This window comes from Belonocnema kinseyi, chromosome 5 (assembly GCF_010883055.1).
Source record: "Belonocnema kinseyi isolate 2016_QV_RU_SX_M_011 chromosome 5, B_treatae_v1, whole genome shotgun sequence".
NCBI lineage: Eukaryota > Metazoa > Arthropoda > Insecta > Hymenoptera > Cynipidae > Belonocnema > Belonocnema kinseyi.
The window spans coordinates 58952193-58967469 of NC_046661.1; the positions used below are offsets into that span (position 1 = coordinate 58952193).

A 15277-nucleotide genomic window follows, 5' to 3' on the forward strand; every position below is an offset into this window, starting at 1 on the left:
AAAGAGGGAGCTCTTCTTAATATTTTGACACCAAAATCATGTCGATACACCTTACCGACTGCGAGTAAAGCCACCCACGCTTTAACTTGATAGACTGTAGAAGCCGCGGAAAATGTTGATAATCGCGATGAATGCTATTCTAATCAGGGAATTCTACAAACTGATATCTCGATATAAAAATATAAGTTCTACAAAACCGATTATGATACCGATAAGATGCAAGCGTTGGTTTATGGCTAAAATGTATGACGAAAAGTACTGTGCATTTTATTATCGCTTTTTCGCTTTCGGATCAATTCTAGTAAGAAGTTCGCTTACTTACAAAACAATATGCGGATACGGAAATATCTATGAATATAATAAGTAAGCAGTTAGTTTATTAACGAATAAATTCAATTCAATTTGTATTCATTCGTTTAGGGGGGCGTTGATGGTTATCAATTTCTTGAAATTAAAGAGTTACAAATAACTATTTTTTCTCTGAAGAATTTTTAGTTTAGGGGGGTATATGTTTTTTTGACTTTTTTTTATTTCATTGATCGGTATATGTATATATAAAGTCCGTTCTATTATCATAAATTATAATTTAGTAATACAGCCACGGGCGAATATTTATGTTGATGTGCTCCTGACTCAAAGGTGGACAGCCAGGTAGAGCTAAGGGATGATTTACAAAATCATTCGATCATACAATCGATTGCGCGCGCCATCACCTAATAAGTAGGGGTAGCGTGGAACTAATGCACTCTATAAATTGATTGAGATACCGATACCAGGTCTCTTTGCTCTTTGCTTTTCTTTCCTTCAGTTACCAGGACTTCTTACTAGAGAATCTACGAGGGGAGAGTCTCTTAGTTCATTTATCCACCTGTCATTGAAGACAGAGTTTTAATTGAGGAAGCCTTATTCAAAAAGGACGCTGCCCTCTAATTGCAAACGTCCGTCAACTAAACTATCCAAATTCATCAAAATTATATTATATTATGCATGATTGTAACGAATTTGCGCTCTACTATGCTCTATTGTGCATGATTCGTAACGACTTCGAAATTTATCATACGATAAAGACCTCGTTGTGCGAAGAAAGTTTTGGTTTTTTGTTTTCGTTTAATATTGTAGGAGAATCCTATTTGATTATTTTTTAATACTTGTGTAATTACTTAATAATATATTTAATTGATTGCTTAAAGACACAATCATCTTTCCCTCGAGTGAATCCACAATCTATGATTTTTGTTGCTTTTTTATGATTTAAAATTTCAGTAGGAAATTTTATTCTAAAAATAAGATCTACTTATTTTCTTGTGGTAAAAATAATTTTCACGTATAATTGTAAAATGTTTAGGACAAGCTTCAATATCCTATCAGTATTGGAATCAATGTATTTTGTTGGATGCAATTTACTGGAAAGTATAAAGTAAACGCAAATTGAACGAATCTCTAGATCAAAATAAATATCTTTCAGACAAGTTTAAAATGTAATACTATTATTACCAAAAATTAATACAATTTTTGGTATATGTAAGATCATTTATTAAAATCAGCCAAGTGCAATAATCAAATGAAGAAAATAAATAAACACAAAGTCAATCCCCGGTTAGCGAAAAGCAATAATGTTACACTGACGCTTATCCCATTGCTGAACAGTGTTGAGCCATGGTTAACCCATTGAACCGTTTCCACCTGGGCACCTGTGACTGGTCAGAAAAGTTTCAAATTATTCGGAGAAAAGCGCTTTTAGGAAGTTTATCCTAATATATTTTTCCGTATAATTAGGGCCGGGTTAAGGCGACGGCGAAGTAGGCGACCACTTGTTTGACCTACGATCGTAGGGTACGGAGAGCGTGAACGAGGGCGCCAAACGAAACTGCCAAGCAAGTTAAATTAGCTTCCGCCTGCACACGGAAATTATTGGTCGCTTAAAAATGCGTCGACTTTGTGTATTAGTCTCGGATACGAGAAGAAGTCGAACAAAGTTTTAAACCTCCTTGTTAAAGAATGTGGTCAAGAATTATCTGGAAATTATGAAACATTTTAGAAGAATTAAAAATGTTAATTGCAGAGTTTAAATAAAGAGCAATAGAAAATTTGCTCGACAGTCGCTAAAGATGTAGAATGCAATGGCATTATATTCCCTAAACCAGTTGAAGAGAGTCTCAGCGACAGTCGAAGAAAATCTAGAAGAAATGAAAGAAAACAAATATTATTCATAGCGTCACAAGTTCAACACACACCCACGCTTTTATGCATTTAGAGATAGGGGGACGCAAAAACTTCCACGATCTGCGTAAACACTGGTGCGCATTACCTCTCTTTTTCTGCGACTGTAGACGAAGTTCTATAAGCTGAGGTGTCTCAGTTCTTTGATTTCTCGTCTCTTGAATTATCTTTAGCAAGAAATGTAAAACTCCGTTTCAAATAATATGAAATCTGATCAACTTTATACTATAACGTACAAAATTATGTTTTAAATCCTATCTCTTTCAAATTTCTCGACTGCCATGTAAACTCTAGAGAAATACTTTTAAATACTGTTAACCTTCAGAGTATTTCTTAGAAATTTCTTAGAAAGGTTTAGAGTGTTTCTTAGAAAAGAAGCCTAAATTTTAATGTACTAAATTTTCCCGTGTAGATTAAATTTATCTCGTCCGCCCCTGCTTATAATTTATAAAACAGTCAAAAATGTTACGCCTTTTACTAAAGAATTCGAAGATCAGCTTCCAAAAAGCTCTTTTCTCCGAATAATTTGGGATAAACTTCAGAAAAGCCCTTACTCCGATTAATTCGAAGCTTCGTATACCTATGTATTTTGATGCGCTGATCACGAATATGAGAGTGAAAACACCCGAAAATTTGATTTTCAAGTTCAAAACCCTAAAAACTATGAAAATTTAATGATTTTCGTTTATTTCAGTTAATAATAAAAATTTACAAAAAAGTTTTGAATAAAAGTTGTAGATCTTTCAATAACACACATTTTATGTTCAGTATATTTATCCCTACGAATGAAAGTTTTCGAAAAATAGACGATAAATATGAGAAATCACAGAAATACTGCAAAATATTTAGCGGTGCGACTTAAATTGTATGAAAAAATCCTGGAAGGCTGGTTTGACAAATATTGAAAATCACAGAAAGACTGCAAAATAAAAAATTCCAGTCATAGAGATGCTCCCCCCATGCCACTATGACATTTAGACATATATAACTGACTTTTATATTTAGAATATTTCCAACAAAAAGGCGTATTCACTTTCATGTCAAGAACTATTCTGACGTTCTTGACATATTCACCTCTCCTAGAATGACCGTTACGTTTTTTGAGTATCTTATATTGATTTTTCGTTGGAAAATTGTCCTATTTCAAGGAAATGCTATATTTGTCACGTCACACGTCAACAAAAACACTGGAAAAACACTTACATGGATAACGCGCAAATGTGCTAAAGGAACTCTACTTGTTGAACTGCGCAAGTAGCGAAAAAGCGCGAGTCTACACAGTTCATTCAAAAGGTTCTGGTACTGATTTTTTTCGAAGCGTGCTTAAGGCGATTCGGTTTAGTCTTTGCATGAAATAATTATTCTAGTTCACGTTGAGTTTAACGCATTTTGGTTCATCGCATTCACTTCAGTTTCTAATGTGCAGTGTACGTTTCAAATTATCAAGATTTTTTGGTTTGTTGTAATTTGAGTAATGGAAAAAAGAGCCGCAATTAAGTTTGTTTTAAAACTAGGCAAAAGTGCTTCAGAAACGTATAATATGTTATAAAATCCTTATTAAAGTGGCTGCCTAGTTAAAGCAAAGTTTTTAAGTAGTACGCGCGTTTTACGGATGACTGGGAATCGCTTCAGGACGATCCGAGAGAAGAGTGTCCCACCACTCGTTAACTGAATATTGAAATGTTATCGCAAGAACAACAAATTAGTGTACGTAGTGTTCACATCATAGTGCATAACGTTCTCGGCTAAAGAAAAGTGTGGACGATGTTCATACCCCATTCTCTGGCACAAGAGAAGAAAGGGCAGCGTGTTATAGCGGCGACAGATTTTATTTAATGAGCTGATGACAGTCCTACTTTAAAAAAGACCACCGTAACCCCTGGCGGACCGAAGGAACCGAATGGAGCCTCTACAAAGTACCCGTAAAGACCCATTGGGTCCCCATTCGGTTCTTTTTTAAAAAACTCGAAAAACAGCATAATCAACTTTTAAATTGTTGAAATTCGGATTCTACTATAAAATTCCCTATAGAAGGTCCCGGAATAATCGCAATCGTTTTTTTGCAACGGTACAAAGTTTAAAAAAATATAAGACGTATAACGCCTGCTGACTGCTACACTTCAAACGCATCGTCTGTAAGTAGTAGTCAACAGGTGTTATACGTCTTATATTTTTTTAAACTTTTTACCCTTGTAAAAAAAACTATTGCGATTATTCCGTGACCTTCTATAGGGAATTTTAACGTAGAATCCGAATTTCAGCAATTTAAGAGTTTATTATGCTGTTTTTTCCGAGATTTTAAAGAAGGAACCGTATGGGGACCCAGTGGGGTCTTTACGGATACTTTGCAGAGGCTCCGTTCGGTTCCTTCGGTCCGACAGGGACGTGTTACACGTTTATGAAGTACTTTTCCCTATTTTGAAACATAACTTAATTCTAGCTCTTTGTTCCACTTTTTTTAATTTAACCAAACTAAAAAAACCTATTAATTTCAAACGCACACTCCACACAAGCGTCCAAAGTTATTGCGATGAACGAAAGCGCATAAGACTCAGGACGAACAAGAGGAACTATTCTATGAAGATACTAAACCGTATCACCTTAAGGGAATTTATTAGAGTAATAAAAAGAAATGCAAGATTCTGTCCGCAATCTTGAGTATTTTTGTCTGATTTCTTGCATACGTCATCTAAATATTAATCTCTCGACTTGGACGAAGCCAGTTTTTGGATAAAAAGTTTACATTTGGTTTAATAATCAAATTGAAAAGAATCATAAAGAAAAATTGTAGTGTCACTCAGTGTAGCTGTGTTTGGATTCTCCCAGCACTCTCCATCGACTCTCGTAAAACTCACGAGGCATACTCCATGGAGCGCATTGAATTGCACGTAAATAATGCCCCTTTCATTATTATAAGATGCAGACCAGTTACAAAAACTGAAATCAGGAAGATATGGCTTGATTCTATTGTAATTAGCAGAATCAGTTTGTTGACATAACTTGAAGAAATTAAAATGAAGATTAATGAAAATCGGTTAATATTTGCAGTAATAAGAGAAACATTGAACGATATACAGAGTGTCTAAAAAGTCCAGGGACGGTTGGATATTTCATCAGGTAAAATATTTTTCAAAAAAGTGAAGGTCATTCCTGAAGTAAATTTCAAAGAGGAATTCAATGGTGACCTTCATTTTGACCTTGAAGTTGACATTCATGGCTTTTTGAAGGTCCACTTTGTTTTTTAAAATAGAAACCCCCTTTTTTACATCTGCAATCGATAGAGTGGAAAATTCCACGTTCAGGTACGTACCCAAGTCATAGGTCAATTGTAAAGTTCAAGGTCAGTTAGAGGTTATTTGAAATTAACAAAGTTTTTCAAGAGGTCAATGTAATTTCTTAAGTAAATTTCAACGAGAAATTCATTGATGAGCTCTGTATTTATCTTAGTTACAGCGTTTTCAATATTGTAAAATTATAAGGAAATATTTCATTAAAAGTTCCAGGTGTTCTGGTGAGAGTTCTGTTCCTCCCCGAAGAGTTATAGAGTCCTATACCGTTTTTCGATACCGAAGTCAATACCTAAGGCGATACCATAAGTCCTATACCATTTTTCCATACGAATATTACGAATCGAAACTAAATTTACGCATTACGAGTACATACTTACTATCTTTTGCTAAAAAATTATTATGGCGCAATCTAAACTTTCGGAACAAGAGATGGTATCTGTATTAATGATGCGTGGTTGTGGAGATTGCGTTCGATCTTATGATCAAGTTCGTTTGCTTTTTAATCGCACTTTTTGTAATGGAGAAGGGTTAAATCCTGTTTCAAAATCAACAATTGAAAGAACTATAAGGCGCTTTATGAATCATGGATCTATCAAGGACCTTCAGAAAACTAGTCAGCCAAAATCTGCAGGATCTGAGGAGATGCAGATGGACATAACCCAAGCATTTGTTGAAAACCCACACCTTAGTTTACGTCGAGCTAGTGATGAGTGTGACGTTGCTCCTCAGACAGTGCGAAATATTTTAAAAAGCATTAATTTTCATCCTCACAAAGTTCATCTGGTACAAGAGCTCAATTAAGACGATCCTGATCGTCAGGTTCAATTTGGTGAAATTATGATGGACAGAATTGATTGAGATCCTCTTTTCTTGTACAATACAGTATTTTCAGATGAATCTACTTTCACTTTAAAAGGTGAAGTTAACAGGGAAAATTGTAGATATTGGTCGGACACAAATCCTGATTGAATGTTGGAGAGTCACACACAATATTCACAAAAGATTAATGTTTGGGCCGGTATCTTGAATGATACATTGATAGACCCTTTCTTCACCGATGGTAATCTCAATGCCCGTGCATATAAAGAGCTTCTCAGAAACTAAACTGTACCAAGAATAAGGGAGATTACATGCGATAATTTTCAAAATATTTGGTTCCAGCAGGACGGAGCAGCGGCTCATTACGGTAGGGAGGTTCGAGCATATTTCGATACTCAGTTCCCTCAAAGGTGGATTGGAAGAAGGGGTAAAATCGAGTGGCCTGCTAGATCTCCTGATCTGACGCCTCTCGACTATTTTCTTTGGGGTTATTTAAAGAGCAAAGTATACTCAATGCAACCGCAAAGCTTAGATGAATTGTAGAACCGGATTCTGCAACAGGCTACTTTGATTGATAGGGAGATGATTCGTAATGCTGTAACTCATTTTTACAAGCGCATAGATTTTTGTCAAGAAGCTCAAGTTTTCAGTTCGAACATCTTCACTGAAGCGTGAAAGGCAAGGGGAATCACGCTAATCAAGTACTCCAAAGGGAACAGAATTTACTACGTCCACGTCGTTGTTCCTGGGTAATGTTAAACGTAAACGTGAACTGCTTGGAAAAAACCTTGAAAAAACCTTGAAGATCATCACCAAAATCAATACAGATCTCACCAATGAATTTCTCGTTGAAATTTACTTAAGGAATTACATTGACCTCTTGAAAAACTTTGTTAATTTCAAATAACCTCTAACTGACCTTGAACGTTACAATTGACCTATGACTTGGGTACGTACCGGAACGTAGAATTTTCCGCTCTATCAATTGCAGATGTAAAAAAAGGGGGTTTCCATTAAAAAAACAAAACAAATTGGACCTTCAAAAAGCCATGAATGTCAACTTCAAGGTCAAAATAAAGGTCACCATTGAATTCCTCGTTGAAATTCACTTCAGGAATGACCTTCACTTTTTCAAAAATATTTTACCTGAGAAAATATCAAACCGTCCCGGGACTTTTTAGACACCCTGTATAAAAGTGAACCCTTTGCTGAAAAATTGACATATACTCCCGCAATCTCAATAATGAGTATTCAGTTAAAAAGTATGGTGAGTGACCCAGTGAATGAACATTTAAGGAAATCACTGATTACAACTAGTCCATTTCACGTTATAGTAATTGATTACTCTTACAAAACTTTTGAAAATAGATTCTTAAGTGTTCAAATTTCATAATACGATAAACAAATTTTGTTTTTACCAAAATTCTTTTTAAAAAATAATTAAATAGTGCAAAATTAACGAAAACACCAGTGAATGAACACTATAATTACTACAAATTAGAATTAGGATTTAGGTATAAAATTACATAGGTACATTACAAAATGAGCAATTAAATAATGTAAAATATTAGAAAGCGTTGCGATATTCATTAAATATATTATTTGAATAAAAACCACAAGACATTTAGATATAAAGAAAGGGGGGAATACAAAAGTTGAACACAGAACTAGGTTAACTTTTCATTATTTTTTATTGCAATATATATTTTAAAACATTTGTATCAGTTCTTTTAACCTTACGAAAAATACAAGTTTTCGTTTAAAAATAGATAACTTTTATCTAGTGACTACAATAGAAAACTGCGATTTTTAGGACACATACAATTTGTAATACAACACTTTACTATGTTGCGTTAGATTAAATTAGCAAATACAATTATAAATTACATTGTTCAAAAAATAGAAATTCTTTAAACATTTAGAAAGATAGATTGCCTAGTACACAGTAGTACCTAGCACGAATGAATGTTTTTTTATAGTTAAACAACGTTTCATAAATTAAAGAAAATTTTTGAACGGGAATCTAAATTTATTTACATTTATTTACATTTATTTACACTAGTGAAACTCGAAATATATCTTGTTATACAACATCTACATTGTTTTAAAATTTCTCATGTAAAAAATAACTTTATATGATCAGTCATTTTGATTTACAAGTGTTTACATCAGTTTTGTTCACCCTGGGTGCTACTTTTTTACTCTTTTTCATAATTGCTTTGGCTTTAAGCTTTTCTTTTGGATTCTTTTGGTCTTCTTATTTTTTCAGTTTTCTTTCTTTCTTTTTTTTCGCCTATTCTCTGCCTCTTCTTTCATTTTCTTTTTATCTGTACGTTCTTGTTTCCTTTTTTATTTTTGCTATGTAAGCTCTTCAGCGGCTTTTCTTTTTTCATCTTCAACCTTTTTCTATTTTTTTGAAGTAATAGCATAAATAATTTCACTTGATTTTCGTTTTTTGGTATTTGAGTTCTTGTGTATCTCTGGAAAGTATAAATGCTTACCCCAGACAGAGTCATTATTCTTTTTTTCTGCAAGTCACTTTTTTAATTGGAGTACCTAAATTCTCTGATTGAGAGGATATATTAGCTGAAATTCATACATTTTTACATAGAACAATATGCATAACCATTTTGTTATTCAAGTGTAGATTTCATGATATAATATCTTGTGTACGTACTTTCCATAATGTTTAAGTTCTGATTAAAAAAAACATTTGCAGCAGACTCATTGGAAGTTTCATTTCCTGATTCGAACTGATTGATAAATTGATTATTTTCAGTAGTTGCAGAGGTAGTAGGAAAGGAACTTAAATCTATGACAGGAATGTCTGAAATAAAAAAAATAGAGATCATTTCATAAGAATATATGATGCTGTTACTATCTCAGAACCATCATCGAGCGTAGCTGATAATATCTTACCAGTAGACTCTGAAGAGTTCTCTAGAAATAGCAGTTCTTCAAACAAGAAACTTTACACTAATCACAGTTTGCTTTTTAATTATTAAATATAAAAGTAATTAATATTACCAGAAACTTCATATTCTGATTTTGCATATTACGCCTGAAGAAAAGTTTCTAAAATTTCATTTGGTATTTGGCTTTCAATATCAACTAATGTTTGATCGCTACAAGATTCACCGGTATCTTGTTCCACAATGTTATCGGATTTTTTTGATTCACCATTGAGCTGTTTGCGTCTTGCCGATATGCATTTTGAATAATTTACTTTATCCGGAATGAGTACTTCTTGCTTGGTGATTGCGAACCACTTTTCTCCATTCAACTTTCAAAGGCCTGAAAATTCCCACATCACAAGGTTGCAATATATGGGTGGCATTGGGTGGTAGACATATCAGAAGAATTCTTTTTTAAACACAAAACTCATGAAGTTCCAAGTTGATATGAGATTTCTGTCCATCAAATACAAGTAAAACTGGAAACTCTACTTGTTTTTTAACTAACCTTTGATAAAACACATCAGCAATATATTCGTAGAAAGTAGCACTAATCATCCAAACGCTTGGACTTCTGCCAACAGCGAAGTCTTCAGGTACACCTTGCATTACATCCCGAGCAATCCTTTGGTTCGGAAATACAACCATAGCGTGTACTACTTGCCCGCTAGCAGCATAACAGCACAACACTGTTATGCATAGCTTTTCTTGTTCTGAAGCAATTGAATAATTATTTTTTTGCCCTATCAAGCACAGTACTTTACCAGTTTTTGGACAAGTTTGCACACCGGTTTCATCTAAATTGTACATTCTGCTTGGATCTTTAAGAATGTCTAAAGCTTCTTCTTCTGTTAGATAATCTTTTGCTTCTGAGAACCATTCACGAATTTTTTCCTCAGTTACCGCAGCTCTTGCTTTAGAAAGCACTTCGGTATGTTTCAATACTATTTCTAGATGTCTTTTGATGAATAACTGCACCCACTTTCTACCAGGCCTATTATTTACAAATGGGTTAGCTCGACCAGTTTCTTGTACAACTTTTTGTACTGCATTTTGTAATTCCTCAGTGTGTATTGGAAAGCCTAACTGAGCTCTGTCGAGTATCCACTATTTGATGCGTAACTCTTCACTAGGTTTCAATACTGCTTGAGGTCCTATTTTTCTTATCGATGGCATATCTTTTTGTGAATAGCATTTTTTTTACTGTTTTCAGAAGTTTCTGGGGATGACATATTTATATTAGAATATCTGAAAAAAAGATATAGTCATAACTTTATTTCTAACCAGTATTTTTGAGTAAATATTACAATAAAATAGTAAGGTAAATTACTAAAATGAAAAAAAGCATTAAATTTCTAACCACAAAGTTGCCGTACCTTTAATCCAGTTCGTATGTACTTTTTTGATGTTCTAACCACAAAAATATACATTTAAACTGCTGTTCATTCACTGAATTTGCGGGGTAACATTTTTGCTCATACTTTTTGTGAAAAAACCTTGTGGGAAATTGAATTATAACATCTCACAACTATAAAAGTACAACTTTCATGCAGAAAATGTAAAGAATTTTTTTTGTAAAAGCAGTGTAAACAAAGAGTTGCTAGGATACGTACCTTATAGTGGTCGAAGGCTTTTTCACCATCACTCACCATGATCGATGACGCTTCAAATTCAAGAAATTTTAAAAATTATTCACAAAAATTTACTGCAATGAATTGTATATTAAACTCTTCGAAATTGCTTCAAGATTTCAAATATATAGAAAATCATAAAGACTTCATCTTTGAAAGGTTATATTTAGATATTTTTCGCATTAGTGTTCATTCACTGGTGACTGTTCAATCACTGGATCACTCACCCTACTGATTGAGAAGTCTTATTAGCTTCGAATAATATGCCTTACTAAATTAATTACACAGGCCCACCGAAAAAAGTTGTCTGCACGAGACAAGTGACTAGACTACCCTTATGGATTTTGGGCCGCTGAATCCGAATATGGGCTTAGAATTTGTCCTACACGTCTCAGTTTTCCTCTAGATGCAAAATGTAGGGAAAAACCGAGGGATTTTCTCGTCACACAGGCCATACAAAAAATTTGTCTGCACGAGACAAGTCGCTAAGTTGCCCTTATGGATTTTGAGCTGCTGAATCCAAATCTGGCCTCAGAATTTATCCTACACGTCTCAGTTTCCCCTAAATGCAGTAAATAGGGGAAAAATGGGGCTATTGTGGACATTAGTTTGATAATACCAGTATATAGAAGAATAAACGTACTGATGTCATATTTTTATGTGTTTGGACTCTTATAGATCAAACTCAAATACAAAAATTCGCCAGTGTGCCTCTCGTTTCCCCTAGCTAGGATAAATCTATGGGAACTAAAGGTCTTGCGCATGTAATACTGACTTATAAAGCAAAAAAAAGACAAATGCTATTTCCTCTGCCGTTTTGCGCTCTCAATATAAGTTTGACCACTAATTTTTTTGAGCTTCTACCATTTTCCCCCTATATGCGAAAAGTATGGAAAAGCCTAGGGATTTTCTGGTCACAGAGGGCAAAAAAAAATTTGCCTGCACGCAAGAAGTGGCTAGGCTACACTTATCGATTTTGAGCCTCTGAATCCAAATCTGGCCTCAGAACTTCTCGTACACGTCTCAGTTTTCGCCTAGATGCAGAAAATAGGCAAAAATCTAGAGATATTCCGGACGTTATTTTAATAATACCAGTATACGCGAAAATGCCATATCCTTTGTAGTTTTTCGTGCTAAATTTAAACAAGAACCCCAAATTTTTCAGGTTTGTTCCATTTTCTCTCTAGATGCAAATTGTGGGGAAAATTCTAAGGAATATCTGGTCACACAGGCCCATCAAAAAAAAAATTGTCTGCACGGGACAAGTAACTGATTTCGCACGCAAAACTGTAAAGGATATTAGGTTTTTGTTGTTTTTCCGTGTAAATCTATATAATCTGAAAAAGCCCTTCAATTTCCCTAGAATTACCCAAGCTAGGGGAAATAGAAGGTACACTTAAGAATGTATACCTACGAATTAAGTCTCTACAAGTCGTTGCACATCAAAATCCATAAGGGTAGCCTAGTCAGTTGTCTCGTGCAGACAAATTTGTTGTATGGCCTATGTGACCAGAAATCCCTCAAGTTTTCTGTACTTTTTGCATCCATGGGGCAATTGAGACTCGTAGGAGAAATGCTTAGGCCAGACATGGATTCAGCGGCTCAAAATCCATAGGGATAGCCTAGTCACTTGTCTCGTGCAGACAAATTTTTTTATGGCCTGTGTGATCAGAAATCCCTAAACTTTTCCCTACTTTTTGCATTTAGGGGAAAACTGAGACGTCTAGAAGAAATTCTGAAGCCAGATTTGGATTCAGCGACTCAACATTTATAATCGTAGCCTAGTCATTTATCTCGTGCAGACAATTTTTTTGTATGGCCTGTGTGACGAGAAAATCCCTAGGCTTTTCCCTACTTTTTGCATCTAGGGGAAAACTGAGACGTGTAGGGCAAATTATGAGGTCATATTCGGATTCAGCGGCGCGTGTTTCTAAGTTCGAATCCAGGTTTTGGGGAAATATTTGAATAAAAAAGAAACAACGAATTCTGGTAATGACTCAATCTTCTTTTATTGCAATGTTTTTCATAGCTTGTGTCATTTCTCCAAATATTTCACTCTTTCTATTTAAAAAGTTTTTTTTACGATTTAAACAAAAACTTTTCATTCTATCAACATATAGTCAATGATATATTTGTAGTTTTTTTAGGAACAACTTTTGTCTTGTATATCTTTTTATGGTGCACAATTGCACCTGATTCATTTTTCTTTTCGTATCTTGGCCGGTTTTACCACAAAGTAGAGTTTTCGATTTTTCATTGTTTTTTGTGGATGTTTCGAAAAATTCACAAAGTTGTTGCGATTATCTTGTACGGCTTTTAAACCACAACGTTTTTTTTTATCGAAACTGAGTCATAAGGATAAATCGATCGAGCTTCCGAGTCGAATATTTTATTGTGTTATTTTTAATTCTGTTTCTTGCAAATGCATAAAAAAGTTCGAGGCACGTAAAACAGTGATTAATAACAATTTTTCACATCTTATTGGGGTCCACAATTTTAGTTGATTAATTTTATTTTTACTTCCCCCTCAATCTAAATAATAAGTATTCAGTTAAATAGTACTGATTAAGAAAGTTATCAGAGTTAGAACGTTTAAAAAATAGAAAAAAATAAAATAAATAAAATTGAAAATTTCAATCTTCACAACACTCGATCCGGAAAAAAGTCTAAAGAAGAAAAACATTGATTTTTGAAATTCTTAAGATTATCGTCACAAGTTTTTAAATTTTTTCGAAAAGTCGAAAATTCAAGTTTTTATTGCACAAAAAATGATGACAAATACTAAATTCAGTTATGCGGTCAAACTGTGGACTAAAATTGTGGACTGCAAGAAGATTTAAAAGTTAGCTGTTATTCACTGTTTTATTTGACTCGAACTTTTTTATTCATTCGCAAAAAACAGCATTAAAAATAACACAATAAAATCTTGGACTCGGAAACTCGATCGATTTATCCTTATGACTTTTTTTCGATAAAAAGGAGGTTATTGTTTGAAATCCATACAAGATTATCGTAACAACTTTTTGAATTTTTTCGAAACATCCACAAAAAACAATAAAAAATCGAAAATTCTACTTTGTGGTAAAACCGGCCAAGATACGAAAAGAAAAATGAATCAGGTGCAATTGTGCACCATAAAAAGATATACAAGACAAAAGTTGTTCCTAAAAAAAAACTACAAATATATCATTGACTATATGTTGATAGAATGAAAAGTTTTTGTTTAAATCGTAAAAAAAACTTTTTAAATAGAAAGAGTGAAATATTTGGAGAAATGACACAAGCTATGAAAAACATTGCAATAAAAGAAGATTGAGTCATTACCAGAATTCATTGTTTCTTTTTTATTCAAATATTTCCCCAAAACCTGGATTCGAACTTAGAAACACGCGCCGCTGAATCCTCCAAATATGACCTCATAATTTGTCCTACACGTCTCAGTTTCCCCCTAGATGCAAAAAGTAGGGAAAAGCCTAGGGAAAATTATACTTTGTGGTAAAACTGCCCAAGATACGAAAAAAATGGATCAGGTACAATTATGCACCACAAAAAGCTGTACAAGACAACGCGTTGTTTTTGGTTTGTTCATAAAAAACTAACTTTTCAAATAAAAATTTAAAACGTTTGAAAAATGCCACAAGAGCTGAAATAAAAATTTTACAAGTGTGATTAAAGCGCTCAGAAAATGAGAATAATATGGACAGCAGTTTTTCAAGTATAAATTGTCATGCATTGAAAAGATTATGTAAAAATTATATAAAGATTGAAGACATACCTAAAATAAAAGTAGGTAGAGTCATTACTAGAATTTGTGTTTCTTTTTAATTTAAATATTTTCCCAAAACCTCGATTCGAACTTGGAAACTCGCGAAGTGATAATTACGGAAAATAAAGGTGACAAAATCTGCAATTCAAAGATGTTGTTAGATATATAAATGATGCTGTGGTGATGAATGGATGCTGTTATATGTGCATGACAGACATATTAATTGTGAATTGTTTTCAACATTACAAGCCGCATGAGACAGGCTCACATTCATGACTGATTTATTTTAAATGATAGACCGAATCTTTTTTTTTGTTATTTAGTTTTGCTCAAACCTTGATTGGAGTTGAATAAGCTGACTTTGGATTTGTTTCTCGACGCAGAGAGGGATAGATGTTCAGAAGTAGATATTAAAAACCTTTGTATTTGGCCTTAACGTGGATATTAGGGCATAATGTATGAAATCTTCTATTCAGTGTGAAACATACACGGAGAACACGATATCGCATGAATTGCAATATATACCGTAATTCCCGCGCTATATATCGTAACTATCATATTATAATAGCGTAAAATCGTAATATTGTACATTGCAAA

General features: G+C 33.8%; 1 protein-coding gene across 6 annotated transcripts in view; it reads left to right on the plus strand.

The window, feature by feature from the left end:
• Positions 1 to 15277, plus strand: part of LOC117173985 — a 76452-nt gene that overhangs the window by 4394 nt on the left and 56781 nt on the right. The window lies entirely within an intron of this gene.